The sequence below is a fragment of the Hyperolius riggenbachi genome, chromosome 2, assembly GCF_040937935.1.
Source record: "Hyperolius riggenbachi isolate aHypRig1 chromosome 2, aHypRig1.pri, whole genome shotgun sequence".
NCBI classification, from domain to species: Eukaryota; Metazoa; Chordata; class Amphibia; order Anura; family Hyperoliidae; genus Hyperolius; species Hyperolius riggenbachi.
The window spans coordinates 140,344,435-140,364,776 of record NC_090647.1 but is presented as its reverse complement, the minus strand read 5'-3'; the positions used below and the strand labels follow the sequence as shown (position 1 = coordinate 140,364,776).

At 62.0% G+C, this 20,342-nt stretch overlaps 18 non-coding genes and 80 pseudogenes across 18 annotated transcripts; all 98 read right to left on the bottom strand.

Moving 5' to 3' along the window:
- Positions 1-21: 21 nt before the first annotated feature.
- On the bottom strand, positions 22-139 carry LOC137551447 (5S ribosomal RNA; annotated as a pseudogene).
- An 84-nt stretch (positions 140-223) lies between these two features.
- On the bottom strand, positions 224-339 carry LOC137553301 (5S ribosomal RNA; annotated as a pseudogene).
- Positions 340-425: 86 nt separating this feature from the next.
- LOC137552072 (5S ribosomal RNA) lies at positions 426-543 on the bottom strand (annotated as a pseudogene).
- An 83-nt stretch (positions 544-626) lies between these two features.
- Positions 627-745, bottom strand: LOC137556673 (5S ribosomal RNA). Its single transcript, XR_011029313.1, has one exon. It is a non-coding gene; the product is annotated as a 5S ribosomal RNA (ribosomal RNA).
- Positions 746-829: 84 nt separating this feature from the next.
- LOC137550123 (5S ribosomal RNA) lies at positions 830-947 on the bottom strand (annotated as a pseudogene).
- An 83-nt stretch (positions 948-1,030) lies between these two features.
- LOC137548425 (5S ribosomal RNA) lies at positions 1,031-1,149 on the bottom strand (annotated as a pseudogene).
- Positions 1,150-1,233: 84 nt separating this feature from the next.
- On the bottom strand, positions 1,234-1,351 carry LOC137552460 (5S ribosomal RNA; annotated as a pseudogene).
- An 83-nt stretch (positions 1,352-1,434) lies between these two features.
- LOC137556696 (5S ribosomal RNA) lies at positions 1,435-1,553 on the bottom strand. The gene has a single exon (XR_011029336.1). It is a non-coding gene; the product is annotated as a 5S ribosomal RNA (ribosomal RNA).
- Positions 1,554-1,636: 83 nt separating this feature from the next.
- Positions 1,637-1,755, bottom strand: LOC137556458 (5S ribosomal RNA). The gene has a single exon (XR_011029108.1). It is a non-coding gene; the product is annotated as a 5S ribosomal RNA (ribosomal RNA).
- An 84-nt stretch (positions 1,756-1,839) lies between these two features.
- Positions 1,840-1,957, bottom strand: LOC137552777 (5S ribosomal RNA; annotated as a pseudogene).
- Positions 1,958-2,040: 83 nt separating this feature from the next.
- On the bottom strand, positions 2,041-2,159 carry LOC137557643 (5S ribosomal RNA; annotated as a pseudogene).
- Positions 2,160-2,243: 84 nt separating this feature from the next.
- On the bottom strand, positions 2,244-2,361 carry LOC137552456 (5S ribosomal RNA; annotated as a pseudogene).
- An 83-nt stretch (positions 2,362-2,444) lies between these two features.
- On the bottom strand, positions 2,445-2,563 carry LOC137556445 (5S ribosomal RNA). The gene has a single exon (XR_011029096.1). It is a non-coding gene; the product is annotated as a 5S ribosomal RNA (ribosomal RNA).
- An 84-nt stretch (positions 2,564-2,647) lies between these two features.
- On the bottom strand, positions 2,648-2,765 carry LOC137550122 (5S ribosomal RNA; annotated as a pseudogene).
- An 84-nt stretch (positions 2,766-2,849) lies between these two features.
- Positions 2,850-2,967, bottom strand: LOC137553236 (5S ribosomal RNA; annotated as a pseudogene).
- An 83-nt stretch (positions 2,968-3,050) lies between these two features.
- LOC137556434 (5S ribosomal RNA) lies at positions 3,051-3,169 on the bottom strand. Its single transcript, XR_011029085.1, has one exon. It is a non-coding gene; the product is annotated as a 5S ribosomal RNA (ribosomal RNA).
- An 84-nt stretch (positions 3,170-3,253) lies between these two features.
- Positions 3,254-3,371, bottom strand: LOC137553814 (5S ribosomal RNA; annotated as a pseudogene).
- Positions 3,372-3,455: 84 nt separating this feature from the next.
- On the bottom strand, positions 3,456-3,573 carry LOC137550121 (5S ribosomal RNA; annotated as a pseudogene).
- An 83-nt stretch (positions 3,574-3,656) lies between these two features.
- On the bottom strand, positions 3,657-3,775 carry LOC137557661 (5S ribosomal RNA; annotated as a pseudogene).
- An 84-nt stretch (positions 3,776-3,859) lies between these two features.
- LOC137550120 (5S ribosomal RNA) lies at positions 3,860-3,977 on the bottom strand (annotated as a pseudogene).
- Positions 3,978-4,060: 83 nt separating this feature from the next.
- On the bottom strand, positions 4,061-4,179 carry LOC137557171 (5S ribosomal RNA; annotated as a pseudogene).
- An 84-nt stretch (positions 4,180-4,263) lies between these two features.
- Positions 4,264-4,381, bottom strand: LOC137551776 (5S ribosomal RNA; annotated as a pseudogene).
- An 83-nt stretch (positions 4,382-4,464) lies between these two features.
- Positions 4,465-4,583, bottom strand: LOC137556422 (5S ribosomal RNA). Its single transcript, XR_011029073.1, has one exon. It is a non-coding gene; the product is annotated as a 5S ribosomal RNA (ribosomal RNA).
- An 83-nt stretch (positions 4,584-4,666) lies between these two features.
- LOC137556410 (5S ribosomal RNA) lies at positions 4,667-4,785 on the bottom strand. The gene has a single exon (XR_011029061.1). It is a non-coding gene; the product is annotated as a 5S ribosomal RNA (ribosomal RNA).
- An 84-nt stretch (positions 4,786-4,869) lies between these two features.
- LOC137551905 (5S ribosomal RNA) lies at positions 4,870-4,987 on the bottom strand (annotated as a pseudogene).
- An 83-nt stretch (positions 4,988-5,070) lies between these two features.
- LOC137557649 (5S ribosomal RNA) lies at positions 5,071-5,189 on the bottom strand (annotated as a pseudogene).
- Positions 5,190-5,273: 84 nt separating this feature from the next.
- LOC137550119 (5S ribosomal RNA) lies at positions 5,274-5,391 on the bottom strand (annotated as a pseudogene).
- Positions 5,392-5,474: 83 nt separating this feature from the next.
- On the bottom strand, positions 5,475-5,593 carry LOC137556855 (5S ribosomal RNA). The gene has a single exon (XR_011029493.1). It is a non-coding gene; the product is annotated as a 5S ribosomal RNA (ribosomal RNA).
- An 84-nt stretch (positions 5,594-5,677) lies between these two features.
- LOC137552873 (5S ribosomal RNA) lies at positions 5,678-5,795 on the bottom strand (annotated as a pseudogene).
- Positions 5,796-6,071: 276 nt separating this feature from the next.
- LOC137551619 (5S ribosomal RNA) lies at positions 6,072-6,189 on the bottom strand (annotated as a pseudogene).
- An 84-nt stretch (positions 6,190-6,273) lies between these two features.
- LOC137556399 (5S ribosomal RNA) lies at positions 6,274-6,392 on the bottom strand. Its single transcript, XR_011029050.1, has one exon. It is a non-coding gene; the product is annotated as a 5S ribosomal RNA (ribosomal RNA).
- An 83-nt stretch (positions 6,393-6,475) lies between these two features.
- LOC137558893 (5S ribosomal RNA) lies at positions 6,476-6,594 on the bottom strand (annotated as a pseudogene).
- An 84-nt stretch (positions 6,595-6,678) lies between these two features.
- On the bottom strand, positions 6,679-6,796 carry LOC137550118 (5S ribosomal RNA; annotated as a pseudogene).
- An 83-nt stretch (positions 6,797-6,879) lies between these two features.
- On the bottom strand, positions 6,880-6,998 carry LOC137556387 (5S ribosomal RNA). The gene has a single exon (XR_011029039.1). It is a non-coding gene; the product is annotated as a 5S ribosomal RNA (ribosomal RNA).
- An 83-nt stretch (positions 6,999-7,081) lies between these two features.
- Positions 7,082-7,200, bottom strand: LOC137556375 (5S ribosomal RNA). Its single transcript, XR_011029027.1, has one exon. It is a non-coding gene; the product is annotated as a 5S ribosomal RNA (ribosomal RNA).
- Positions 7,201-7,284: 84 nt separating this feature from the next.
- LOC137552454 (5S ribosomal RNA) lies at positions 7,285-7,402 on the bottom strand (annotated as a pseudogene).
- Positions 7,403-7,485: 83 nt separating this feature from the next.
- On the bottom strand, positions 7,486-7,604 carry LOC137556364 (5S ribosomal RNA). The gene has a single exon (XR_011029016.1). It is a non-coding gene; the product is annotated as a 5S ribosomal RNA (ribosomal RNA).
- An 84-nt stretch (positions 7,605-7,688) lies between these two features.
- Positions 7,689-7,806, bottom strand: LOC137549065 (5S ribosomal RNA; annotated as a pseudogene).
- Positions 7,807-7,889: 83 nt separating this feature from the next.
- LOC137556353 (5S ribosomal RNA) lies at positions 7,890-8,008 on the bottom strand. The gene has a single exon (XR_011029005.1). It is a non-coding gene; the product is annotated as a 5S ribosomal RNA (ribosomal RNA).
- An 84-nt stretch (positions 8,009-8,092) lies between these two features.
- On the bottom strand, positions 8,093-8,210 carry LOC137550117 (5S ribosomal RNA; annotated as a pseudogene).
- An 84-nt stretch (positions 8,211-8,294) lies between these two features.
- Positions 8,295-8,412, bottom strand: LOC137550116 (5S ribosomal RNA; annotated as a pseudogene).
- An 83-nt stretch (positions 8,413-8,495) lies between these two features.
- Positions 8,496-8,614, bottom strand: LOC137556340 (5S ribosomal RNA). The gene has a single exon (XR_011028994.1). It is a non-coding gene; the product is annotated as a 5S ribosomal RNA (ribosomal RNA).
- An 84-nt stretch (positions 8,615-8,698) lies between these two features.
- On the bottom strand, positions 8,699-8,816 carry LOC137550115 (5S ribosomal RNA; annotated as a pseudogene).
- Positions 8,817-9,092: 276 nt separating this feature from the next.
- LOC137550113 (5S ribosomal RNA) lies at positions 9,093-9,210 on the bottom strand (annotated as a pseudogene).
- Positions 9,211-9,293: 83 nt separating this feature from the next.
- On the bottom strand, positions 9,294-9,412 carry LOC137556747 (5S ribosomal RNA). Its single transcript, XR_011029386.1, has one exon. It is a non-coding gene; the product is annotated as a 5S ribosomal RNA (ribosomal RNA).
- Positions 9,413-9,496: 84 nt separating this feature from the next.
- On the bottom strand, positions 9,497-9,614 carry LOC137552526 (5S ribosomal RNA; annotated as a pseudogene).
- Positions 9,615-9,698: 84 nt separating this feature from the next.
- Positions 9,699-9,816, bottom strand: LOC137550112 (5S ribosomal RNA; annotated as a pseudogene).
- Positions 9,817-9,899: 83 nt separating this feature from the next.
- Positions 9,900-10,018, bottom strand: LOC137556328 (5S ribosomal RNA). The gene has a single exon (XR_011028982.1). It is a non-coding gene; the product is annotated as a 5S ribosomal RNA (ribosomal RNA).
- Positions 10,019-10,102: 84 nt separating this feature from the next.
- Positions 10,103-10,220, bottom strand: LOC137550111 (5S ribosomal RNA; annotated as a pseudogene).
- An 84-nt stretch (positions 10,221-10,304) lies between these two features.
- Positions 10,305-10,422, bottom strand: LOC137550110 (5S ribosomal RNA; annotated as a pseudogene).
- An 84-nt stretch (positions 10,423-10,506) lies between these two features.
- On the bottom strand, positions 10,507-10,624 carry LOC137550109 (5S ribosomal RNA; annotated as a pseudogene).
- Positions 10,625-10,707: 83 nt separating this feature from the next.
- LOC137556316 (5S ribosomal RNA) lies at positions 10,708-10,826 on the bottom strand. The gene has a single exon (XR_011028971.1). It is a non-coding gene; the product is annotated as a 5S ribosomal RNA (ribosomal RNA).
- Positions 10,827-10,899: 73 nt separating this feature from the next.
- Positions 10,900-11,017, bottom strand: LOC137549886 (5S ribosomal RNA; annotated as a pseudogene).
- An 84-nt stretch (positions 11,018-11,101) lies between these two features.
- On the bottom strand, positions 11,102-11,219 carry LOC137552977 (5S ribosomal RNA; annotated as a pseudogene).
- Positions 11,220-11,302: 83 nt separating this feature from the next.
- LOC137547673 (5S ribosomal RNA) lies at positions 11,303-11,421 on the bottom strand (annotated as a pseudogene).
- An 84-nt stretch (positions 11,422-11,505) lies between these two features.
- LOC137550108 (5S ribosomal RNA) lies at positions 11,506-11,623 on the bottom strand (annotated as a pseudogene).
- Positions 11,624-11,706: 83 nt separating this feature from the next.
- LOC137556305 (5S ribosomal RNA) lies at positions 11,707-11,825 on the bottom strand. Its single transcript, XR_011028960.1, has one exon. It is a non-coding gene; the product is annotated as a 5S ribosomal RNA (ribosomal RNA).
- An 84-nt stretch (positions 11,826-11,909) lies between these two features.
- LOC137553071 (5S ribosomal RNA) lies at positions 11,910-12,027 on the bottom strand (annotated as a pseudogene).
- Positions 12,028-12,111: 84 nt separating this feature from the next.
- Positions 12,112-12,229, bottom strand: LOC137552510 (5S ribosomal RNA; annotated as a pseudogene).
- Positions 12,230-12,313: 84 nt separating this feature from the next.
- On the bottom strand, positions 12,314-12,431 carry LOC137550107 (5S ribosomal RNA; annotated as a pseudogene).
- An 84-nt stretch (positions 12,432-12,515) lies between these two features.
- LOC137552253 (5S ribosomal RNA) lies at positions 12,516-12,633 on the bottom strand (annotated as a pseudogene).
- An 84-nt stretch (positions 12,634-12,717) lies between these two features.
- On the bottom strand, positions 12,718-12,835 carry LOC137551092 (5S ribosomal RNA; annotated as a pseudogene).
- An 84-nt stretch (positions 12,836-12,919) lies between these two features.
- On the bottom strand, positions 12,920-13,037 carry LOC137550106 (5S ribosomal RNA; annotated as a pseudogene).
- Positions 13,038-13,121: 84 nt separating this feature from the next.
- Positions 13,122-13,239, bottom strand: LOC137551735 (5S ribosomal RNA; annotated as a pseudogene).
- Positions 13,240-13,323: 84 nt separating this feature from the next.
- On the bottom strand, positions 13,324-13,441 carry LOC137552252 (5S ribosomal RNA; annotated as a pseudogene).
- Positions 13,442-13,525: 84 nt separating this feature from the next.
- LOC137552071 (5S ribosomal RNA) lies at positions 13,526-13,643 on the bottom strand (annotated as a pseudogene).
- Positions 13,644-13,727: 84 nt separating this feature from the next.
- Positions 13,728-13,845, bottom strand: LOC137550105 (5S ribosomal RNA; annotated as a pseudogene).
- An 84-nt stretch (positions 13,846-13,929) lies between these two features.
- LOC137550104 (5S ribosomal RNA) lies at positions 13,930-14,047 on the bottom strand (annotated as a pseudogene).
- Positions 14,048-14,120: 73 nt separating this feature from the next.
- Positions 14,121-14,238, bottom strand: LOC137553631 (5S ribosomal RNA; annotated as a pseudogene).
- An 84-nt stretch (positions 14,239-14,322) lies between these two features.
- On the bottom strand, positions 14,323-14,440 carry LOC137550102 (5S ribosomal RNA; annotated as a pseudogene).
- An 84-nt stretch (positions 14,441-14,524) lies between these two features.
- On the bottom strand, positions 14,525-14,642 carry LOC137553971 (5S ribosomal RNA; annotated as a pseudogene).
- An 84-nt stretch (positions 14,643-14,726) lies between these two features.
- LOC137551775 (5S ribosomal RNA) lies at positions 14,727-14,844 on the bottom strand (annotated as a pseudogene).
- Positions 14,845-14,928: 84 nt separating this feature from the next.
- Positions 14,929-15,046, bottom strand: LOC137550101 (5S ribosomal RNA; annotated as a pseudogene).
- An 84-nt stretch (positions 15,047-15,130) lies between these two features.
- LOC137550806 (5S ribosomal RNA) lies at positions 15,131-15,248 on the bottom strand (annotated as a pseudogene).
- An 84-nt stretch (positions 15,249-15,332) lies between these two features.
- LOC137550100 (5S ribosomal RNA) lies at positions 15,333-15,450 on the bottom strand (annotated as a pseudogene).
- A 276-nt stretch (positions 15,451-15,726) lies between these two features.
- On the bottom strand, positions 15,727-15,844 carry LOC137550099 (5S ribosomal RNA; annotated as a pseudogene).
- Positions 15,845-15,928: 84 nt separating this feature from the next.
- Positions 15,929-16,046, bottom strand: LOC137552973 (5S ribosomal RNA; annotated as a pseudogene).
- An 84-nt stretch (positions 16,047-16,130) lies between these two features.
- LOC137553049 (5S ribosomal RNA) lies at positions 16,131-16,248 on the bottom strand (annotated as a pseudogene).
- Positions 16,249-16,332: 84 nt separating this feature from the next.
- LOC137550098 (5S ribosomal RNA) lies at positions 16,333-16,450 on the bottom strand (annotated as a pseudogene).
- Positions 16,451-16,534: 84 nt separating this feature from the next.
- LOC137553550 (5S ribosomal RNA) lies at positions 16,535-16,652 on the bottom strand (annotated as a pseudogene).
- An 84-nt stretch (positions 16,653-16,736) lies between these two features.
- On the bottom strand, positions 16,737-16,854 carry LOC137550097 (5S ribosomal RNA; annotated as a pseudogene).
- Positions 16,855-16,938: 84 nt separating this feature from the next.
- Positions 16,939-17,056, bottom strand: LOC137550095 (5S ribosomal RNA; annotated as a pseudogene).
- Positions 17,057-17,140: 84 nt separating this feature from the next.
- On the bottom strand, positions 17,141-17,258 carry LOC137551467 (5S ribosomal RNA; annotated as a pseudogene).
- An 84-nt stretch (positions 17,259-17,342) lies between these two features.
- LOC137552212 (5S ribosomal RNA) lies at positions 17,343-17,460 on the bottom strand (annotated as a pseudogene).
- Positions 17,461-17,544: 84 nt separating this feature from the next.
- Positions 17,545-17,662, bottom strand: LOC137549753 (5S ribosomal RNA; annotated as a pseudogene).
- Positions 17,663-17,746: 84 nt separating this feature from the next.
- LOC137552069 (5S ribosomal RNA) lies at positions 17,747-17,864 on the bottom strand (annotated as a pseudogene).
- Positions 17,865-17,948: 84 nt separating this feature from the next.
- On the bottom strand, positions 17,949-18,066 carry LOC137550094 (5S ribosomal RNA; annotated as a pseudogene).
- Positions 18,067-18,150: 84 nt separating this feature from the next.
- Positions 18,151-18,268, bottom strand: LOC137550093 (5S ribosomal RNA; annotated as a pseudogene).
- An 84-nt stretch (positions 18,269-18,352) lies between these two features.
- On the bottom strand, positions 18,353-18,470 carry LOC137553951 (5S ribosomal RNA; annotated as a pseudogene).
- An 84-nt stretch (positions 18,471-18,554) lies between these two features.
- Positions 18,555-18,672, bottom strand: LOC137553245 (5S ribosomal RNA; annotated as a pseudogene).
- Positions 18,673-18,745: 73 nt separating this feature from the next.
- LOC137549752 (5S ribosomal RNA) lies at positions 18,746-18,863 on the bottom strand (annotated as a pseudogene).
- Positions 18,864-18,947: 84 nt separating this feature from the next.
- LOC137553382 (5S ribosomal RNA) lies at positions 18,948-19,065 on the bottom strand (annotated as a pseudogene).
- An 84-nt stretch (positions 19,066-19,149) lies between these two features.
- Positions 19,150-19,267, bottom strand: LOC137550092 (5S ribosomal RNA; annotated as a pseudogene).
- An 84-nt stretch (positions 19,268-19,351) lies between these two features.
- Positions 19,352-19,469, bottom strand: LOC137552579 (5S ribosomal RNA; annotated as a pseudogene).
- An 84-nt stretch (positions 19,470-19,553) lies between these two features.
- Positions 19,554-19,671, bottom strand: LOC137552898 (5S ribosomal RNA; annotated as a pseudogene).
- Positions 19,672-19,755: 84 nt separating this feature from the next.
- On the bottom strand, positions 19,756-19,873 carry LOC137550090 (5S ribosomal RNA; annotated as a pseudogene).
- Positions 19,874-19,946: 73 nt separating this feature from the next.
- LOC137549751 (5S ribosomal RNA) lies at positions 19,947-20,064 on the bottom strand (annotated as a pseudogene).
- An 84-nt stretch (positions 20,065-20,148) lies between these two features.
- LOC137550089 (5S ribosomal RNA) lies at positions 20,149-20,266 on the bottom strand (annotated as a pseudogene).
- Between the last annotated feature and the right edge of the window lie 76 nt (positions 20,267-20,342).

The following is a 20,342-nucleotide window of genomic DNA, read 5'->3' as shown; positions in this document are numbered from 1 at the left end:
GGGCCTCAAACCCAAAAAACCACCTGCAGCACCTGGGGTTCACAGCCGGTCTCCCATGCAGCTACTAACCAGGCCTGAAGCCGCTTAGCTTCCGCGATCTGACGAGAGCGGGGGCTTTCGGCTTAGTGTGGCCGCAGGCAACCTCCAGGGCGCCGTTTCGGCGCCTTGAAGGTGAGGCTTCCCACGCGTGCTCATAGCCATTGGGCCTCAAACCCAAAAAACCCCTGCAGCACCTGGGGTTCACAGCCGGTCTCCCATGCAGCAACTAACCAGGCCTGAAGCCGCTTAGCTTCCGCGATCTGACGAGAGCGGGCGCTTTCGGCTTAGTGTGGCCGCAGGCAACCTCCAGGGCGCCGTTCCGGCGCCTTGAAGGTGAGGCTTCCCACGCGTGCTCATAGCCATTGGGTCTCAAACCCAAAAAAAACGCCTGCAGCACCTGGGGTTCACAGCCAGTCTCCCATGCAGCTACTAACCAGGCCTGAAGCCGCTTAGCTTCCGCGATCTGACGAGAGCGGGCGCTTTCGGCTTAGTGTGGCCGCAGGCAACCTCCAGGGCGCCGTTCCGGCGCCTTGAAGGTGAGGCTTCCCACGCGTGCTCATAGCCATTGGGCCTCAAACCCAAAACAATGCCTGCAGCACCTGGGGTTCACAGCCGGTCTCCCATGCAGCTACTAACCAGGCCTGAAGCCGCTTAGCTTCCGCGATCTGACGAGAGCGGGCGCTTTCGGCTTAGTGTGGCCACAGGCAACCTCCAAGGCGCGGTTCCGGCGCCTTGAAGGTGAGGCTTCCCACGCGTGCTCATAGCCATTGGGCCTCAAACCCAAAACAACGCCTGCAGCACCTGGGGTTCACAGCCGGTCTCCCATGCAGCTACTAACCAGGCCTGAAGCCGCTTAGCTTCCGCGATCTGACGAGAGCGGGCGCTTTCGGCTTAGTGTGGCCGCAGGCAACCTCCAGGGCGCCGTTCCGGCGCCTTGAAGGTGAGGCTTCCCACGCGTGCTCATAGCCATTGGGCCTCAAACCCAAAACAATGCCTGCAGCATCTGGGGTTCACAGCCGGTCTCCCATGCAGCTACTAACCAGGCCTGAAGCCGCTTAGCTTCCGCGATCTGACGAGAGCGGGCGCTTTCGGCTTAGTGTGGCCACAGGCAACCTCCAAGGCGCCGTTCCGGCGCCTTGAAGGTGAGGCTTCCCACGCGTGCTCATAGCCATTGGGCCTCAAACCCAAAACAACGCCTGCAGCACCTGGGGTTCACAGCCGGTCTCCCATGCAGCTACTAACCAGGCCTGAAGCCACTTAGCTTCCGCGATCTGACGAGAGCGGGCGCTTTAGGCTTAGTGTGGCCGCAGGCAACCTCCAGGGCGCCGTTCCGGCGCCTTGAAGGTGAGGCTTCCCACGCGTGCTCATAGCCATTGGGACTCAAACCCAAAACAATGCCTGCAGCACCTGGGGTTCACAGCCGGTCTCCCAAGCAGCTACTAACCAGGCCTGAAGCCGCTTAGCTTCCGCGATCTGACGAGAGCGGGCGCTTTCGGCTTAGTGTGGCCGCAGGCAACCTCCAGGGCGCCGTTCCGGCGCCTTGAAGGTGAGGCTTCCCACGCGTGCTCATAGGCATTGGGCCTCAAACCCAAAACAATGCCTGCAGCACCTGGGGTTCACAGCCGGTCTCCCATGCAGCTACTAACCAGGCCTGAAGCCGCTTAGCTTCCGCGATCTGACGAGAGCGGGCGCTTTCGGCTTAGTGTGGCCGCAGGCAACCTCCAAGGCGCCGTTCCGGCGCCTTGAAGGTGAGGCTTCCCACGCGTGCTCATAGCCATTGGGCCTCAAACCCAAAACAACGCCTGCAGCACCTGGGGTTCACAGCCGGTCTCCCATGCAGCAACTAACCAGGCCTGAAGCCGCTTAGCTTCCGCGATCTGACGAGAGCGGGCGCTTTCGGCTTAGTGTGGCCGCAGGCAACCTCCAGGGCGCCGTTCCGGCGCCTTGAAGGTGAGGCTTCCCACGCGTGCTCATAGCCATTGGGCCTCAAACCCAAAACAATGCCTGCAGCACCTGGGGTTCACAGCCGGTCTCCCATGCAGCTACTAACCAGGCCTGAAGCCGCTTAGCTTCCGCGATCTGACGAGTGCGGGCGCTTTCGGCTTAGTGTGGCCGCAGGCAACCTCCAAGGCGCCGTTCCGGCGCCTTGAAGGTGAGGCTTCCCACGCGTGCTCATAGCCATTGGGCCTCAAACCCAAAACAACGCCTGCAGCACCTGGGGTTCACAGCCGGTCTCCCATGCAGCTACTAACCAGGCCTGAAGCCGCTTAGCTTCCGCGATCTGACGAGAGCGGGCGCTTTTGGCTTAGTGTGGCCGCAGGCAACCTCCAGGGCGCCGTTCCGGCGCCTTGAAGGTGAGGCTTCCCACGCGTGCTCATAGCCATTGGGCCTCAAACCCAAAACAATGCCTGCAGCACCTGGGGTTCACAGCCGGTCTCCCATGCAGCTACTAACCAGGCCTGAAGCCGCTTAGCTTCCGCGATCTGACGAGAGCGGGCGCTTTCGGCTTAGTGTGGCCGCAGGCAACCTCCAAGGCGCCGTTCCGGCGCCTTGAAGGTGAGGCTTCCCACGCGTGCTCATAGCCATTGGGCCTCAAACCCAAAACAACGCCTGCAGCACCTGGGGTTCACAGCCGGTCTCCCATGCAGCTACTAACCAGGCCTGAAGCCGCTTAGCTTCCGCGATCTGACGAGAGCGGGCGCTTTCGGCTTAGTGTGGCCGCAGGCAACCTCCAAGGCGCCGTTCCGGCGCCTTGAAGGTGAGGCTTCCCACGCGTGCTCATAGCCATTGGGCCTCAAACCCAAAACAACGCCTGCAGCACCTGGGGTTCACAGCCGGTCTCCCATGCAGCTGCTAACCAGGCCTGAAGCCGCTTAGCTTCCGCGATCTGACGAGAGCGGGCGCTTTCGGCTTAGTGTGGCCGCAGGCAACCTCCAGGGCGCCGTTCCGGCGCCTTGAAGGTGAGGCTTCCCACGCGTGCTCATAGCCATTGGGCCTCAAACCCAAAACAATGCCTGCAGCACCTGGGGTTCACAGCCGGTCTCCCATGCAGCTACTAACCAGGCCTGAAGCCGCTTAGCTTCCGCGATCTGACGAGAGCGGGCGCTTTCGGCTTAGTGTGGCCGCAGGCAATCTCCAAGGCGCCGTTCCGGCGCCTTGAAGGTGAGGCTTCCCACGCGTGCTCATAGCCATTGGGCCTCAAACCCAAAACAACGCCTGCAGCACCTGGGGTTCACAGCCGGTCTCCCATGCAGCTACTAACCAGGCCTGAAGCTGCTTAGTTTCCGCGATCTGACGAGAGCGGGCGCTTTCGGCTTAGTGTGGCCGCAGGCAACCTCCAGGGCGCCGTTCCGGCGCCTTGAAGGTGAGGCTTCCCACGCGTGCTCATAGCCATTGGGCCTCAAACCCAAAACAACGCCTGCAGCACCTGGGGTTCACAGCCGGTCTCCCATGCAGCTACTAACCAGGCCTGAAGCCGCTTAGCTTCCGCGATCTGACGAGAGCGGGCGCTTTCGGCTTAGTGTGGCCGCAGGCAACCTCCAGGGCGCCGTTCCGGCGCCTTGAAGGTGAGGCTTCCCACGCGTGCTCATAGCCATTGGGCCTCAAACCCAAAACAATGCCTGCAGCACCTGGGGTTCACAGCCAGTCTCCCATGCAGCTACTAACCAGGCCTGAAGCCGCTTAGCTTCCGCGATCTGACGAGAGCGGGCGCTTTCGGCTTAGTGTGGCCGCAGGCAACCTCCAAGGCGCCGTTCCGGCGCCTTGAAGGTGAGGCTTCCCACGCGTGCTCATAGCCATTGGGCCTCAAACCCAAAACAACGCCTGCAGCACCTGGGGTTCACAGCCGGTCTCCCATGCAGCTACTAACCAGGCCTGAAGCCGCTTAGCTTCCGCGATCTGACGAGAGCGGGCGCTTTCGGCTTAGTGTGGCCGCAGGCAACCTCCAGGGCGCCGTTCCGGCGCCTTGAAGGTGAGGCTTCCCACGCGTGCTCATAGCCATTGGGCCTCAAACCCAAAACAATGCCTGCAGCACCTGGGGTTCACAGCCGGTCTCCCATGCAGCTACTAACCAGGCCTGAAGCCGCTTAGCTTCCGCGATCTGACGAGAGCGGGCGCTTTCGGCTTAGTGTGGCCGCAGGAAACCTCCAAGGCGCCGTTCCGGCGCCTTGAAGGTGAGGCTTCCCACGCGTGCTCATAGCCATTGGGCCTCAAACCCAAAACAACGCCTGCAGCACCTGGGGTTCACAGCCGGTCTCCCATGCAGCTACTAACCAGGCCTGAAGCCGCTTAGCTTCCGCGATCTGACGAGAGCAGGCGCTTTCGGCTTAGTGTGGCCGCAGGCAACCTCCAGGGCGCCGTTCCGGCGCCTTGAAGGTGAGGCTTCTCACGCGTGCTCATAGCCATTGGGCCTCAAACCCAAAACAATGCCTGCAGCACCTGGGGTTCACAGCCGGTCTCCCATGCAGCTACTAACCAGGCCTGAAGCCGCTTAGCTTCCGCGATCTGACGAGAGCGGGCGCTTTCGGCTTAGTGTGGCCGCAGGCAACCTCCAAGGCGCCGTTCCGGCGCCTTGAAGGTGAGGCTTCCCACGCGTGCTCATAGCCATTGGGCCTCAAACCCAAAACAATGCCTGCAGCACCTGGGGTTCACAGCCGGTCTCCCATGCAGCTACTAACCAGGCCTGAAGCCGCTTAGCTTCCGCGATCTGACGAGAGCGGGCGCTTTCGGCTTAGTGTGGCCGCAGGCAACCTCCAAGGCTCCGTTCCGGCGCCTTGAAGGTGAGGCTTCCCACGCGTGCTCATAGCCATTGGGCCTCAAACCCAAAACAACGCCTGCAGCACCTGGGGTTCACAGCCGGTCTCCCATGCAGCTACTAACCAGGCCTGAAGCCACTTAGCTTCCGCGATCTGACGAGAGCGGGCGCTTTCGGCTTAGTGTGGCCGCAGGCAACCTCCAGGGCGCCGTTCCGGCACCTTGAAGGTGAGGCTTCCCACGCGTGCTCATAGCCATTGGGCCTCAAACCCAAAACAATGCCTGCAGCACCTGGGGTTCACAGCCGGTCTCCCATGCAGCTACTAACCAGGCCTGAAGCCGCTTAGCTTTCGCGATCTGACGAGAGCGGGCGCTTTCGGCTTAGTGTGGCCGCAGGCAACCTCCAAGGTGCCGTTCCGGCGCCTTGAAGGTGAGGCTTCCCACGCGTGCTCATAGCCATTGGGCCTCAAACCCAAAACAACGCCTGCAGCACCTGGGGTTCACAGCCGGTCTCCCATGCAGCTACTAACCAGGCCTGAAGCCGCTTAGCTTCCGCGATCTGACGAGAGCGGGCGCTTTCGGCTTAGTGTGGCCGCAGGCAACCTCCAGGGCGCCGTTCCGGCGCCTTGAAGGTGAGGCTTCCCACGCGTGCTCATAGCCATTGGGCCTCAAACCCAAAACAATGCCTGCAGCACCTGGGGTTCACAGCCGGTCTCCCATGCAGCTACTAACCAGGCCTGAAGCCGCTTAGCTTCCGCGATCTGACGAGAGCGGGCACTTTCGGCTTAGTGTGGCCGCAGGCAACCTCCAAGGCGCCGTTCCGGCGCCTTGAAGGTGAGGCTTCCCACGCGTGCTCAAAGCCATTGGGCCTCAAACCCAAAACAACGCCTGCAGCACCTGGGGTTCACAGCCGGTCTCCCATGCAGCTACTAACCAGACCTGAAGCCGCTTAGCTTCCGCGATCTGACGAGAGCGGGCGCTTTCGGCTTAGTGTGGCCACAGGCAACCTCCAGGGCGCCGTTCCGGCGCATTGAAGGTGAGGCTTCCCACGCGTGCTCATAGCCATTGGGCCTCAAACCCAAAACAATGCCTGCAGCACCTGGGGTTCACAGCCGGTCTCCCATGCAGCTACTAACCAGGCCTGAAGCCGCTTAGCTTCCGCGATCTGACGCTTTCGGCTTAGTGTGGCCGCAGGCAACCTCCAAGGCGCCGTTCCGGCGCCTTGAAGGTGAGGCTTCCCACGCGTGCTCATAGCCATTGGGCCTCAAACCCAAAACAACGCCTGCAGCACCTGGGGTTCACAGCCGGTCTCCCATGCAGCTACTAACCAGGCCTGAAGCCGCTTAGCTTCCGCGATCTGACGAGAGCGGGCACTTTCGGCTTAGTGTGGCCGCAGGCAACCTCCAGGGCGCCGTTCCGGCGCCTTGAAGGTGAGGCTTCCCACGCGTGCTCATAGCCATTGGGCCTCAAACCCAAAAACAATGCCTGCAGCACCTGGGGTTCACAGCCGGTCTCCCATGCAGCTACTAACCAGGCCTGAAGCCGCTTAGCTTCCGCGATCTGACGAGAGCGGGCGCTTTCGGCTTAGTGTGGCCGCAGGCAACCTCCAAGGCGCCGTTCCGGCGCCTTGAAGGTGAGGCTTCCCACGCGTGCTCATAGCCATTGGGCCTCAAACCCAAAACAATGCCTGCAGCACCTGGGGTTCACAGCCGGTCTCCCATGCAGCTACTAACCAGGCCTGAAGCCGCTTAGCTTCCGCGATCTGACGAGAGCTGGCGCTTTCGGCTTAGTGTGGCCGCAGGCAACCTCCAAGGCGCCGTTCCGGCGCCTTGAAGGTGAGGCTTCCCACGCGTGCTCATAGCCATTGGGCCTCAAACCCAAAACAACGCCTGCAGCACCTGGGGTTCACAGCCGGTCTCCCATGCAGCTACTAACCAGGCCTGAAGCCGCTTAGCTTCCGCGATCTGACGAGAGCGGGCGCTTTCGGCTTAGTGTGGCCGCAGGCAACCTCCAGGGCGCCGTTCCGGCGCCTTGAAGGTGAGGCTTCCCACGCGTGCTCATAGCCATTGGGCCTCAAAGCCAAAACAATGCCTGCAGCACCTGGGGTTCACAGCCGGTCTCCCATGCAGCTACTAACCAGGCCTGAAGCCGCTTAGCTTCCGCGATCTGACGAGAGCGGGCGCTTTCGGCTTAGTGTGGCCGCAGGCAACCTCCAAGGCGCCGTTACGGCGCCTTGAAGGTGAGGCTTCCCACGCGTGCTCATAGCCATTGGGCCTCAAACCCAAAACAATGCCTGCAGCACCTGGGGTTCACAGCCGGTCTCCCATGCAGCTACTAACCAGGCCTGAAGCCGCTTAGCTTCCGCGATCTGACGAGAGCGGGCGCTTTCGGCTTAGTGTGGCCGCAGGCAACCTCCAGGGCGCCGTTCCGGCGCCTTGAAGGTGAGGCTTCCCACGCGTGCTCATAGCCATTGGGCCTCAAACGCAAAACAACGCCTGCAGCACCTGGGGTTCACAGCCGGTCTCCCATGCAGCTACTAACCAGGCCTGAAGCCGCTTAGCTTCCGCGATCTGACGAGAGCGGGCGCTTTTGGCTTAGTGTGGCCGCAGGCAACCTCCAGGGCGCCGTTCCGGCGCCTTGAAGGTGAGGCTTCCCACGCGTGCTCATAGCCATTGGGCCTCAAACCCAAAACAATGCCTGCAGCACCTGGGGTTCACAGCCGGTCTCCCATGCAGCTACTAACCAGGCCTGAAGCCGCTTAGCTTCCGCGATCTGACGAGAGCGGGCGCTTTCGGCTTAGTGTGGCCGCAGGCAACCTCCAAGGCGCCGTTCCGGCGCCTTGAAGGTGAGGCTTCCCACGCGTGCTCATAGCCATTGGGCCTCAAACCCAAAACAACGCCTGCAGCACCTGGGGTTCACAGCCGGTCTCCCATGCAGCTACTAACCAGGCCTGAAGCCGCTTAGCTTCCGCGATCTGACGAGAGCGGGTGCTTTCGGCTTAGTGTGGCCGCAGGCAACCTCCAGGGCGCCGTTCCGGCGCCTTGAAGGTGAGGCTTCCCACGCGTGCTCATAGCCATTGGGCCTCAAACCCAAAACAATGCCTGCAGCACCTGGGGTTCACAGCCGGTCTCCCATGCAGCTACTAACCAGGCCTGAAGCCGCTTAGCTTCCGCGATCTGACGAGAGCGGGCGCTTTCGGCTTAGTGTGGCCGCAGGCAACCTCCAAGGCGCCGTTCCGGCGCCTTGAAGGTGAGGCTTCCCACGCGTGCTCATAGCCATTGGGCCTCAAACCCAAAACAACGCCTGCAGCACCTGGGGTTCACAGCCGGTCTCCCATGCAGCTACTAACCAGGCCTGAAGCCGCTTAGCTTCCGCGATCTGACGAGAGCGGGCGCTTTCGGCTTAGTGTGGCCGCAGGCAACCTCCAGGGCGCCGTTCCGGCGCCTTGAAGGTGAGGCTTCCCACGCGTGCTCATAGCCATTGGGCCTCAAACCCAAAACAACGCCTGCAGCACCTGGGGTTCACAGCCGGTCTCCCATGCAGCTACTAACCAGGCCTGAAGCCGCTTAGCTTCCGCGATCTGACGAGAGCGGGCGCTTTCGGCTTAGTGTGGCCGCAGGCAACCTCCAGGGCGCCGTTCCGGCGCCTTGAAGGTGAGGCTTCCCACGCGTGCTCATTGCCATTGGGCCTCAAACCCAAAACAATGCCTGCAGCACCTGGGGTTCACAGCCGGTCTCCCATGCAGCTACTAACCAGGCCTGAAGCCGCTTAGCTTCCGCGATCTGACGAGAGCGGGCGCTTTCGGCTTAGTGTGGCCGCAGGCAACCTCCAAGGCGCCGTTCCGGCGCCTTGAAGGTGAGGCTTCCCACGCGTGCTCATAGCCATTGGGCCTCAAACCCAAAACAACGCCTGCAGCACCTGGGGTTCACAGCCGGTCTCCCATGCAGCTACTAACCAGGCCTGAAGCCGCTTAGCTTCCGCGATCTGACGAGAGCGGGCGCTTTCGGCTTAGTGTGGCCGCAGGCAACCTCCAGGGCGCCGTTCCGGCGCCTTGAAGGTGAGGCTTCCCACGCGTGCTCATAGCCATTGGGCCTCAAACCCAAAACAATGCCTGCAGCACCTGGGGTTCACAGCCGGTCTCCCATGCAGCTACTAACCAGGCCTGAAGCCGCTTAGCTTCCGCGATCTGACGCTTTCGGCTTAGTGTGGCCGCAGGCAACCTCCAAGGCGCCGTTCCGGCGCCTTGAAGGTGAGGCTTCCCACGCGTGCTCATAGCCATTGGGCCTCAAACCCAAAACAACGCCTGCAGCACCTGGGGTTCACAGCCGGTCTCCCATGCAGCTACTAACCAGGCCTGAAGCCGCTTAGCTTCCGCGATCTGACGAGAGCGGGCGCTTTCGGCTTAGTGTGGCCGCAGGCAACCTCCAGGGCGCCGTTCCGGCGCCTTGAAGGTGAGGCTTCCCACGCGTGCTCATAGCCATTGGGCCTCAAGCCCAAAACAATGCCTGCAGCACCTGGGGTTCACAGCCGGTCTCCCATGCAGCTACTAACCAGGCCTGAAGCCGCTTAGCTTCCGCGATCTGACGAGAGCGGGCGCTTTCAGCTTAGTGTGGCCGCAGGCAACCTCCAGGGCGCCGTTCCGGCGCCTTAAAGGTGAGGCTTCCCACGCGTGCTCATAGCCATTGGGCCTCAAACCCAAAACAACGCCTGCAGCACCTGGGGTTCACAGCCGGTCTCCCATGCAGCTACTAACCAGGCCTGAAGACGCTTAGCTTCCGCGATCTGACGAGAGCGGGCGCTTTCGGCTTAGTGTGGCCGCAGGCAACCTCCAAGGCGCCGTTCCGGCGCCTTGAAGGTGAGGCTTCCCACGCGTGCTCATAGCCATTGGGCCTCAAACCCAAAACAACGCCTGCAGCACCTGGGGTTCACAGCCGGTCTCCCATGCAGCTACTAACCAGGCCTGAAGCCGCTTAGCTTCCGCGATCTGACGAGAGCGGGCGCTTTCGGCTTAGTGTGGCCGCAGGCAACCTCCAAGGCGCCGTTCCGGCGCCTTGAAGGTGAGGCTTCCCACGCGTGCTCATAGCCATTGGGCCTCAAACCCAAAACAATGCCTGCAGCACCTGGGGTTCACAGCCGGTCTCCCATGCAGCTACTAACCAGGCCTGAAGCCGCTTAGCTTCCGCGATCTGACGAGAGCGGGCGCTTTCGGCTTAGTGTGGCCGCAGGCAACCTCCAAGGCGCCGTTCCGGCGCCTTGAAGGTGAGGCTTCCCACGCGTGCTCATAGCCATTGGGCCTCAAACCCAAAACAACGCCTGCAGCACCTGGGGTTCACAGCCGGTCTCCCATGCAGCTACTAACCAGGCCTGAAGCCGCTTAGCTTCCGCGATCTGACGAGAGCGGGCGCTTTCGGCTTAGTGTGGCCGCAGGCAACCTCCAAGGCGCCGTTCCGGCGCCTTGAAGGTGAGGCTTCCCACGCGTGCTCATAGCCATTGGGCCTCAAACCCAAAACAACGCCTGCAGCACCTGGGGTTCACAGCCGGTCTCCCATGCAGCTACTAACCAGGCCTGAAGCCGCTTAGCTTCCGCGATCTGACGAGAGCGGGCGCTTTCGGCTTAGTGTGGCCGCAGGCAACCTCCAGGGCGCCGTTCCGGCGCCTTGAAGGTGAGGCTTCCCACGCGTGCTCATAGCCATTGGGCCTCAAACCCAAAACAACGCCTGCAGCACCTGGGGTTCACAGCCGGTCTCCCATGCAGCTACTAACCAGGCCTGAAGCCGCTTAGCTTCCGCGATCTGACGAGAGCGGGCGCTTTCGGCTTAGTGTGGCCGCAGGCAACCTCCAAGGCGCCGTTCCGGCGCCTTGAAGGTGAGGCTTCCCACGCGTGCTCATAGCCATTGGGCCTGAAACCCAAAACAATGCCTGCAGCACCTGGGGTTCACAGCCGGTCTCCCATGCAGCTACTAACCAGGCCTGAAGCCGCTTAGCTTCCGCGATCTGACGAGAGCGGGCGCTTTCGGCTTAGTGTGGCCGCAGGCCGCATCCAAGGCGCCTTGAAGGTGAGGCTTCCCACGCGTGCTCATAGCCATTGGGCCTCAAACCCAAAACAACGCCTGCAGCACCTGGGGTTCACAGCTGGTCTCCCATGCAGCTACTAACCAGGCCTGAAGCCGCTTAGCTTCCGCGATCTGACGAGAGCGGGCGCTTTCGGCTTAGTGTGGCCGCAGGCAACCTCCAAGGCGCCGTTCCGGCGCCTTGAAGGTGAGGCTTCCCACGCGTGCTCATAGCCATTGGGCCTCAAACCCAAAACAACGCCTGCAGCACCTGGGGTTCACAGCCGGTCTCCCATGCAGCTACTAACCAGGCCTGAAGCCGCTTAGATTCCGCGATCTGACGAGAGCGGGCGCTTTCGGCTTAGTGTGGCCGCAGGCAACCTCCAGGGCGCCGTTCCGGCGCCTTGAAGGTGAGGCTTCCCACGCGTGCTCATAGCCATTGGGCCTCAAACCCAAAACAATGCCTGCAGCACCTGGGGATCACAGCCGGTCTCCCATGCAGCTACTAACCAGGCCTGAAGCCGCTTAGCTTCCGCGATCTGACGAGAGCGGGCGCTTTCGGCTTAGTGTGGCCGCAGGCAACCTCCAAGCCGCCGTTCCGGCGCCTTGAAGGTGAGGCTTCCCACGCGTGCTCATAGCCATTGGGCCTCAAACCCAAAACAACGCCTGCAGCACCTGGGGTTCACAGCCGGTCTCCCATGCAGCTACTAACCAGGCCTGAAGCCGCTTAGCTTCCGCGATCTGACGAGAGCGGGCGCTTTCGGCTTAGTGTGGCCGCAGGCAACCTCCAAGGCGCCGTTCCGGCGCCTTGAAGGTGAGGCTTCCCACGCGTGCTCATAGCCATTGGGCCTCAAACCCAAAACAATGCCTGCAGCACCTGGGGTTCACAGCCGGTCTCCCATGCAGCTACTAACCAGGCCTGAAGCCGCTTAGCTTCCGCGATCTGACGAGAGCGGGCGCTTTCGGCTTAGTGTGGCCGCAGGCAACCTCCAGGGCGCCGTTCCGGCGCCTTGAAGGTGAGGCTTCCCACGCGTGCTCATAGCCATTGGGCCTCAAACCCAAAACAATGCCTGCAGCACCTGGGGATCACAGCCGGTCTCCCATGCAGCTACTAACCAGGCCTGAAGCCGCTTAGCTTCCGCGATCTGACGAGAGCGGGCGCTTTCGGCTTAGTGTGGCCGCAGGCAACCTCCAAGGCGCCGTTCCGGCGCCTTGAAGGTGAGGCTTCCCACGCGTGCTCATAGCCATTGGGCCTCAAACCCAAAACAACGCCTGCAGCACCTGGGGTTCACAGCCGGTCTCCCATGCAGCTACTAACCAGGCCTGAAGCCGCTTAGCTTCCGTGATCTGACGAGAGCGGGTGCTTTCAGCTTAGTGTGGCCGCAGGCAACCTCCAGGGCGCCGTTCCGGCGCCTTGAAGGTGAGGCTTCCCACGCGTGCTCATAGCCATTGGGCCTCAAACCCAAAACAATGCCTGCAGCACCTGGGGTTCACAGCCGGTCTCCCATGCAGCTACTAACCAGGCCTGAAGCCGCTTAGCTTCCGCGATCTGACGAGAGCGGGCGCTTTCGGCTTAGTGTGGCCGCAGGCAACCTCCAAGGCGCCGTTCCGGCGCCTTGAAGGTGAGGCTTCCCACGCGTGCTCATAGCCATTGAGCCTCAAACCCAAAACAACGCCTGCAGCACCTGGGGTTCACAGCCGGTCTCCCATGCAGCTACTAACCAGGCCTGAAGCCGCTTAGCTTCCACGATCTGACGAGAGCGGGCGCTTTCGGCTTAGTGTGGCCGCAGGCAACCTCCAGGGCGCCGTTCCGGCGCCTTGAAGGTGAGGCTCCCCACGCGTGCTCATAGCCATTGGGCCTCAAACCCAAAACAACGCCTGCAGCACCTGGGGTTCACAGCCGGTCTCCCATGCAGCTACTAACCAGGCCTGAAGCCACTTAGCTTCCGCGATCTGACGAGAGCGGGTGCTTTCGGCTTAGTGTGGCCGCAGGCAACCTCCAAGGCGCCGTTCCGGCGCCTTGAAGGTGAGGCTTCCCACGCGTGCTCATAGCCATTGGGCCTCAAACCCAAAACAACGCCTGCAGCACCTGGGGTTCACAGCCGGTCTCCCATGCAGCTACTAACCAGGCCTGAAGCCGCTTAGCTTCCGCGATCTGACGAGAGCGGGCGCTTTCGGCTTAGTGTGGCCGCAGGCAACCTCCAGGGCGCCGTTCCGGCGCCTTGAAGGTGAGGCTTCCCACGCGTGCTCATAGCCATTGGGCCTCAAACCCAAAACAATGCCTGCAGCACCTGGGGTTCACAGCCGGTCTCCCATGCAGCTACTAACCAGGCCTGAAGCCGCTTAGCTTCCGCGATCTGACGAGAGCGGTTGCTTTCGGCTTAGTGTGGCCGCAGGCAACCTCCAAGGCGCCGTTCCGGCGCCTTGAAGGTGAGGCTTCCCACGCGTGCTCATAGCCATTGGGCCTCAAACCCAAAACAACGCCTGCAGCACCTGGGGTTCACAGCCGGTCTCCCATGCAGCTACTAACCAGGCCTGAAGCCGCTTAGCTTCCACGATCTGACGAGAGCGGGCGCTTTCGGCTTAGTGTGGCCGCAGGCAACCTCCAGGGCGCCGTTCCGGCGCCTTGAAGGTGAGGCTTCCCACGCGTGCTCATAGCCATTGGGCCTCAAACCCAAAACAATGCCTGCAGCACCTGGGGTTCACAGCCAGTCTCCCATGCAGCTACTAACCAGGCCTGAAGCCGCTTAGCTTCCGCGATCTGACGAGAGCGGGCGCTTTCGGCTTAGTGTGGCCGCAGGCAACCTCCAAGGCGCCGTTCCGGCGCCTTGAAGGTGAGGCTTCCCACGCGTGCTCATAGCCATTGGGCCTCAAACCCAAAACAACGCCTGCAGCACCTGGGGTTCACAGCCGGTCTCCCATGCAGCTACTAACCAGGCCTGAAGCCGCTTAGCTTCCGCGATCTGACGAGAGCGGGCGCTTTCGGCTTAGTGTGGCCGCAGGCAACCTCCAGGGCGCCGTTCCGGCGCCTTGAAGGTGAGGCTTCCCACGCGTGCTCATAGCCATTGGGCCTCAAACCCAAAACAATGCCTGCAGCACCTGGGGTTCACAGCCGGTCTCCCATGCAGCTACTAACCAGGCCTGAAGCCGCTTAGCTTCCGCGATCTGACGAGAGCGGGCGCTTTCGGCTTAGTGTGGCCGCAGGCAACCTCCAAGGCGCCTTGAAGGTGAGGCTTCCCACGCGTGCTCATAGCCATTGGGCCTCAAACCCAAAACAATGCCTGCAGCACCTGGGGTTCACAGCCGGTCTCCCATGCAGCTACTAACCAGGCCTGAAGCCGCTTAGCTTCCGCAATCTGACGAGAGCGGGCGCTTTGGGCTTAGTGTGGCCGCAGGCAACCTCCAAGGCGCCGTTCCGGCGCCTTGAAGGTGAGGCTTCCCACGCGTGCTCATAGCCATTGGGCCTCAAACCCAAAACAACGCCTGCAGCACCTGGGGTTCACAGCCGGTCTCCCATGCAGCTACTAACCAGGCCTGAAGCCGCTTAGCTTCCGCGATCTGACGAGAGCGGGCGCTTTCGGCTTAGTGTGGCCGCAGGCAACCTCCAGGGCGCCGTTCCGACGCCTTGAAGGTGAGGCTTCCCACGCGTGCTCATAGCCATTGGGCCTCAAACCCAAAACAATGCCTGCAGCACATGGGGTTCACAGCCGGTCTCCCATGCAGCTACTAACCAGGCCTGAAGCCGCTTAGCTTCCGCGATCTGACGAGAGCGGTCGCTTTCGGCTTAGTGTGGCCGCAGGCAACCTCCAAGGCGCCGTTCCGGCGCCTTGAAGGTGAGGCTTCCCACGTGTGCTCATAGCCATTGGGCCTCAAACCCAAAACAACGCCTGCAGCACCTGGGGTTCACAGCCGGTCTCCCATGCAGCTACTAACCAGGCCTGAAGCCGCTTAGCTTCCGCGATCTGACGAGAGCAGGCGCTTTCGGCTTAGTGTGGCCGCAGGCAACCTCCAGGGCGCCGTTCCGGCGCCTTGAAGGTGAGGCTTCCCACGCGTGCTCATAGCCATTGGGCCTCAAACCCAAAACAATGCCTGCAGCACCTGGGGTTCACAGCCGGTCTCCCATGCAGCTACTAACCAGGCCTGAAGCCGCTTAGCTTCCGCGATCTGACGAGAGCGGGCGCTTTCGGCTTAGTGTGGCCGCAGGCAACCTCCAAGGCGCCGTTCCGGCGCCTTGAAGGTGAGGCTTCCCACGCGTGCTCATAGCCATTGGGCCTCAAACCCAAAACAACACCTGCAGCACCTGGGGTTCACAGCCGGTCTCCCATGCAGCTACTAACCAGGCCTGAAGCCGCTTAGCTTCCGCGATCTGACGAGAGCGGGCGCTTTCGGCTTAGTGTGGCCGCAGGCAACCTCCAGGGCGCCGTTCCGGCGCCTTGAAGGTGAGGCTTCCCACGCGTGCTCATAGCCATTGGGCCTCAAACCCAAAACAATGCCTGCAGCACCTGGGGTTCACAGCCGGTCTCCCATGCAGCTACTAACCAGGCCTGAAGCCGCTTAGCTTCCGCGATCTGACGAGAGCGGGCGCTTTCGGCTTAGTGTGGCCGCAGGCAACCTCCAAGGCGCCGTTCCGGCGCCTTGAAGGTGAGGCTTCCCACGCGTGCTCATAGCCATTGGGCCTCAAACCCAAAACAACGCCTGCAGCACCTGGGGTTCACAGCCGGTCTCCCATGCAGCTACTAACCAGGCCTGAAGCCGCTTAGCTTCCGGGATCTGGCGCTTTCGGCTTAGTGTGGCCGCAGGCAACCTCCAGGGCGCCATTCCGGCGCCTTGAAGGTGAGGCTTCCCACGCGTGCTCATAGCCATTGGGCCTCAAACCCAAAACAACGCCTGCAGCACCTGGGGTTCACAGCCGGTCTCCCATGCAGCTACTAACCAGGCCTGAAGCCGCTTAGCTTCCGCGATCTGACGAGAGCGGGCGCTTTCGGCTTAGTGTGGCCGCAGGCAACCTCCAGGGCGCCGTTCCGGCGCCTTGAAGGTGAGGCTTCCCACGCGTGCTCATAGCCATTGGGCCTCAAACCCAAAACAATGCCTGCAGCACCTGGGGTTCACAGCCGGTCTCCCATGCAGCTACTAACCAGGCCTGAAGCCGCTTAGCTTCCGCGATTTGACGAGAGCGGGCGCTTTCGGCTTAGTGTGGCCGCAGGCAACCTCCAAGGCGCCGTTCCGGCGCCTTGAAGGTGAGGCTTCCCACGCGTGCTCATAGCCATTGGGCCTCAAACCCAAAACAACGCCTGCAGCACCTGGGGTTCACAGCCGGTCTCCCACGCAGCTACTAACCATGCCTGAAGCCGCTTAGCTTCCGCGATCTGACGAGAGCGGGCGCTTTCGGCTTAGTGTGGCCGCAGGCAACCTCCAGGGCGCCGTTCCGGCGCCTTGAAGGTGAGGCTTCCCACGCGTGCTCATAGCCATTGGGCCTCAAACCCAAAACAACGCCTGCAGCACCTGGGGTTCACAGCCGGTCTCCCATGCAGCTACTAACCAGGCCTGAAGCCGCTTAGCTTCCGCGATCTGACGAGAGCGGGCGCTTTCGGCTTAGTGTGGCCGCAGGCAACCTCCAAGGCGCCGTTCCGGCGCCTTGAAGGTGAGGCTTCCCACGCGTGCTCATAGCCATTGGGCCTCAAACCCAAAACAATGCCTGCAGCACCTGGGGTTCACAGCCGGTCTCCCATGCAGCTACTAACCAGGCCTGAAGCCGCTTAGCTTCCGCAAACTGACGAGAGCGGGCGCTTTCGGCTTAGTGTGGCCGCAGGCAACCTCCAAGGCGCCGTTCCGGCGCCTTGAAGGTGAGGCTTCCCACGCGTGCTCATAGCCATTGGGCCTCAAACCCAAAACAACGCCTGCAGCACCTGGGGTTCACAGCCGGTCTCCCATGCAGCTACTAACCAGGCCTGAAGCCGCTTAGCTTCCGCGATCTGACGAGAGCGGGCGCTTTCGGCTTAGTGTGGCCGCAGGCATCCTTCAGGGCACCGTTTCGGCGCCTTGAAGGTGAGGCTTCCCACGCGTGCTCATAGCCATTGGGCCTCAAACCCAAAACAACGCCTGCAGCACCTGGGGTTCACAGCCGGTCTCCCATGCAGCTACTAACCAGGCCTGAAGCCGCTTAGCTTCCGCGATCTGACGAGAGCGGGCGCTTTCGGCTTAGTGTGGCCGCAGGCAACCTCCAAGGCGCCGTTCCGGCGCCTTGAAGGTGAGGCTTCCCACGCGTGCTCATAGCCATTGGGCCTCAAACCCAAAACAATGCCTGCAGCACCTGGGGTTCACAGCCGGTCTCCCATGCAACTACTAACCAGGCCTGAAGCCGCTTAGCTTCCGCAATCTGACGAGAGCGGGCGCTTTCGGCTTAGTGTGGCCGCAGGCAACCTCCAGGGCGCCGTTCCGGCGCCTTGAAGGTGAGGCTTCCCACGCGTGCTCATAGCCATAGGGCCTCAAACCCAAAACAATGCCTGCAGCACCTGGGGTTCACAGCCGGTCTCCCATGCAGCTACTAACCAGGCCTGAAGCCGCTTAGCTTCCGCGATCTGACGAGAGCGGACGCTTTCGGCTTAGTGTGGCCGCAGGCAACCTCCAAGGCGCCGTTCCGGCGCCTTGAAGGTGAGGCTTCCCACGCGTGCTCATAGCCATTGGGCCTCAAACCCAAAACAACGCCTGCAGCACCTGGGGTTCACAGCCGGTCTCCCATGCAGCTACTAACCAGGCCTGAAGCCGCTTAGCTTCCGCGATCTGACGAGAGCGGGCGCTTTCGGCTTAGTGTGGCCGCAGGAAACCTCCAGGGCGCCGTTCCGGCGCCTTGAAGGTGAGGCTTCCCACGCGTGCTCATAGCCATTGGGCCTCAAACCCAAAACAATGCCTGCAGCACCTGGGGTTCACAGCCAGTCTCCCATGCAGCTACTAACCAGGCCTGAAGCCGCTTAGCTTCCGCGATCTGACGAGAGCGGGCGCTTTCGGCTTAGTGTGGCCGCAGGCAACCTCCAAGGCGCCGTTCCGGCGCCTTGAAGGTGAGGCTTCCCACGCGTGCTCATAGCCATTGGGCCTCAAACCCAAAACAACGCCTGCAGCACCTGGGGTTCACAGCCGGTCTCCCATGCAGCTACTAACCAGGCCTGAAGCCGCTTAGCTTCCGCGATCTGACGAGAGCGGGCGCTTTCGGCTTAGTGTGGCCGCAGGCAACCTCCAGGGCGCCGTTCCGGCGCCTTGAAGGTGAGGCTTCCCACGCGTGCTCATAGCCATTGGGCCTCAAACCCAAAACAATGCCTGCAGCACCTGGGGTTCACAGCCGGTCTCCCATGCAGCTACTAACCAGGCCTGAAGCCGCTTAGCTTCCGCGATCTGACGAGAGCGGGCGCTTTCGGCTTAGTGTGGCCGCAGGCAACCTCCAAGGCGCCGTTTCGGCGCCTTGAAGGTGAGGCTTCCCACGCGTGCTCATAGCCATTGGGCCTCAAACCCAAAACAACGCCTGCAGCACCTGGGGTTCACAGCCGGTCTCCCATGCAGCTACTAACCAGGCCTGAAGCCGCTTAGCTTCCGCGATCTGACAAGAGCGGGCGCTTTCGGCTTAGTGTGGCGGCAGGCAACCTCCAGGGCGCCGTTCCGGCGCCTTGAAGGTGAGGCTTCCCACGCGTGCTCATAGCCATTGGGCCTCAAACCCAAAACAATGCCTGCAGCACCTGGGGTTCACAGCCGGTCTCCCATGCAGCTACTAACCAGTCCTGAAGCCGCTTAGCTTCCGCGATCTGACGAGAGCGGGCGCTTTCGGCTTAGTGTGGCCGCAGGCAACCTCCAAGGCGCCTTGAAGGTGAGGCTTCCCACGCGTGCTCATAGCCATTGGGCCTCAAACCCAAAACAACGCCTGCAGCACCTGGGGTTCACAGCCGGTCTCCCATGCAGCTACTAACCAGGCCTGAAGCCGCTTAGCTTCCGCGATCTGACGAGAGCGGGCGCTTTCGGCTTAGTGTGGCCGCAGGAAACCTCCAGGGCGCCGTTCCGGCGCCTTGAAGGTGAGGCTTCCCACGCGTGCTCATAGCCATTGGGCCTCAAACCCAAAACAATGCCTGCAGCACCTGGGGTTCACAGCCAGTCTCCCATGCAGCTACTAACCAGGCCTGAAGCCGCTTAGCTTCCGCAATCTGACGAGAGCGGGCGCTTTCGGCTTAGTGTGGCCGCAGGCAACCTCCAAGGCGCCGTTCCGGCGCCTTGAAGGTGAGGCTTCCCACGCGTGCTCATAGCCATTGGGCCTCAAACCCAAAACAACGCCTGCAGCACCTGGGGTTCACAGCCGGTCTCCCATGCAGCTACTAACCAGGCCTGAAGCCGCTTAGCTTCCGCGATCTGACGAGAGCGGGCGCTTTCGGCTTAGTGTGGCCGCAGGCAACCTCCAGGGCGCCGTTCCGGCGCCTTGAAGGTGAGGCTTCCCACGCGTGCTCATAGCCATTGGGCCTCAAACCCAAAACAATGCCTGCAGCACCTGGGGTTCACAGCCGGTCTCCCATGCAGCTACTAACCAGGCCTGAAGCCGCTTAGCTTCCGCGATCTGACAAGAGCGGGCGCTTTCGGCTTAGTGTGGCCGCAGGCAACCTCCAAGGCGCCGTTCCGGCGCCTTGAAGGTGAGGCTTCCCACGCGTGCTCATAGCCATTGGGCCTCAAACCCAAAACAACGCCTGCAGCACCTGGGGTTCACAGCCGGTCTCCCATGCAGCTACTAACCAGGCCTGAAGCCGCTTAGCTTCCGCGATCTGACGAGAGCGGGCGCTTTCGGCTTAGTGTGGCGGCAGGCAACCTCCAGGGCGCCGTTCCGGCGCCTTGAAGGTGAGGCTTCCCACGCGTGCTCATAGCCATTGGGCCTCAAACCCAAAACAATGCCTGCAGCACCTGGGGTTCACAGCCGGTCTCCCATGCAGCTACTAACCAGGCCTGAAGCCGCTTAGCTTCCGCGATCTGACGAGAGCGGGCGCTTTCGGCTTAGTGTGGCCGCAGGCAACCTCCAAGGCGCCTTGAAGGTGAGGCTTCCCACGCGTGCTCATAGCCATTGGGCCTCAAACCCAAAACAACGCCTGCAGCACCTGGGGTTCACAGCCGGTCTCCCATGCAGCTACTAACCAGGCCTGAAGCCGCTTAGCTTCCGCGATCTGACGAGAGCGGGCGCTTTCGGCTTAGTGTGGCCGCAGGAAATCTCCAGGGCGCCGTTCCGGCGCCTTGAAGGTGAGGCTTCCCACGCGTGCTCATAGCCATTGGGCCTCAAACCCAAAACAATGCCTGCAGCACCTGGGGTTCACAGCCGGTCTCCCATGCAGCTACTAACCAGGCCTGAAGCCGCTTAGCTTCCGCGATCTGACGAGAGCGGGCGCTTTCGGCTTAGTGTGGCCGCAGGCAACCTCCAAGGCGCCGTTCCGGCGCCTTGAAGGTGAGGCTTCCCACGCGTGCTCATAGCCATTGGGCCTCAAACCC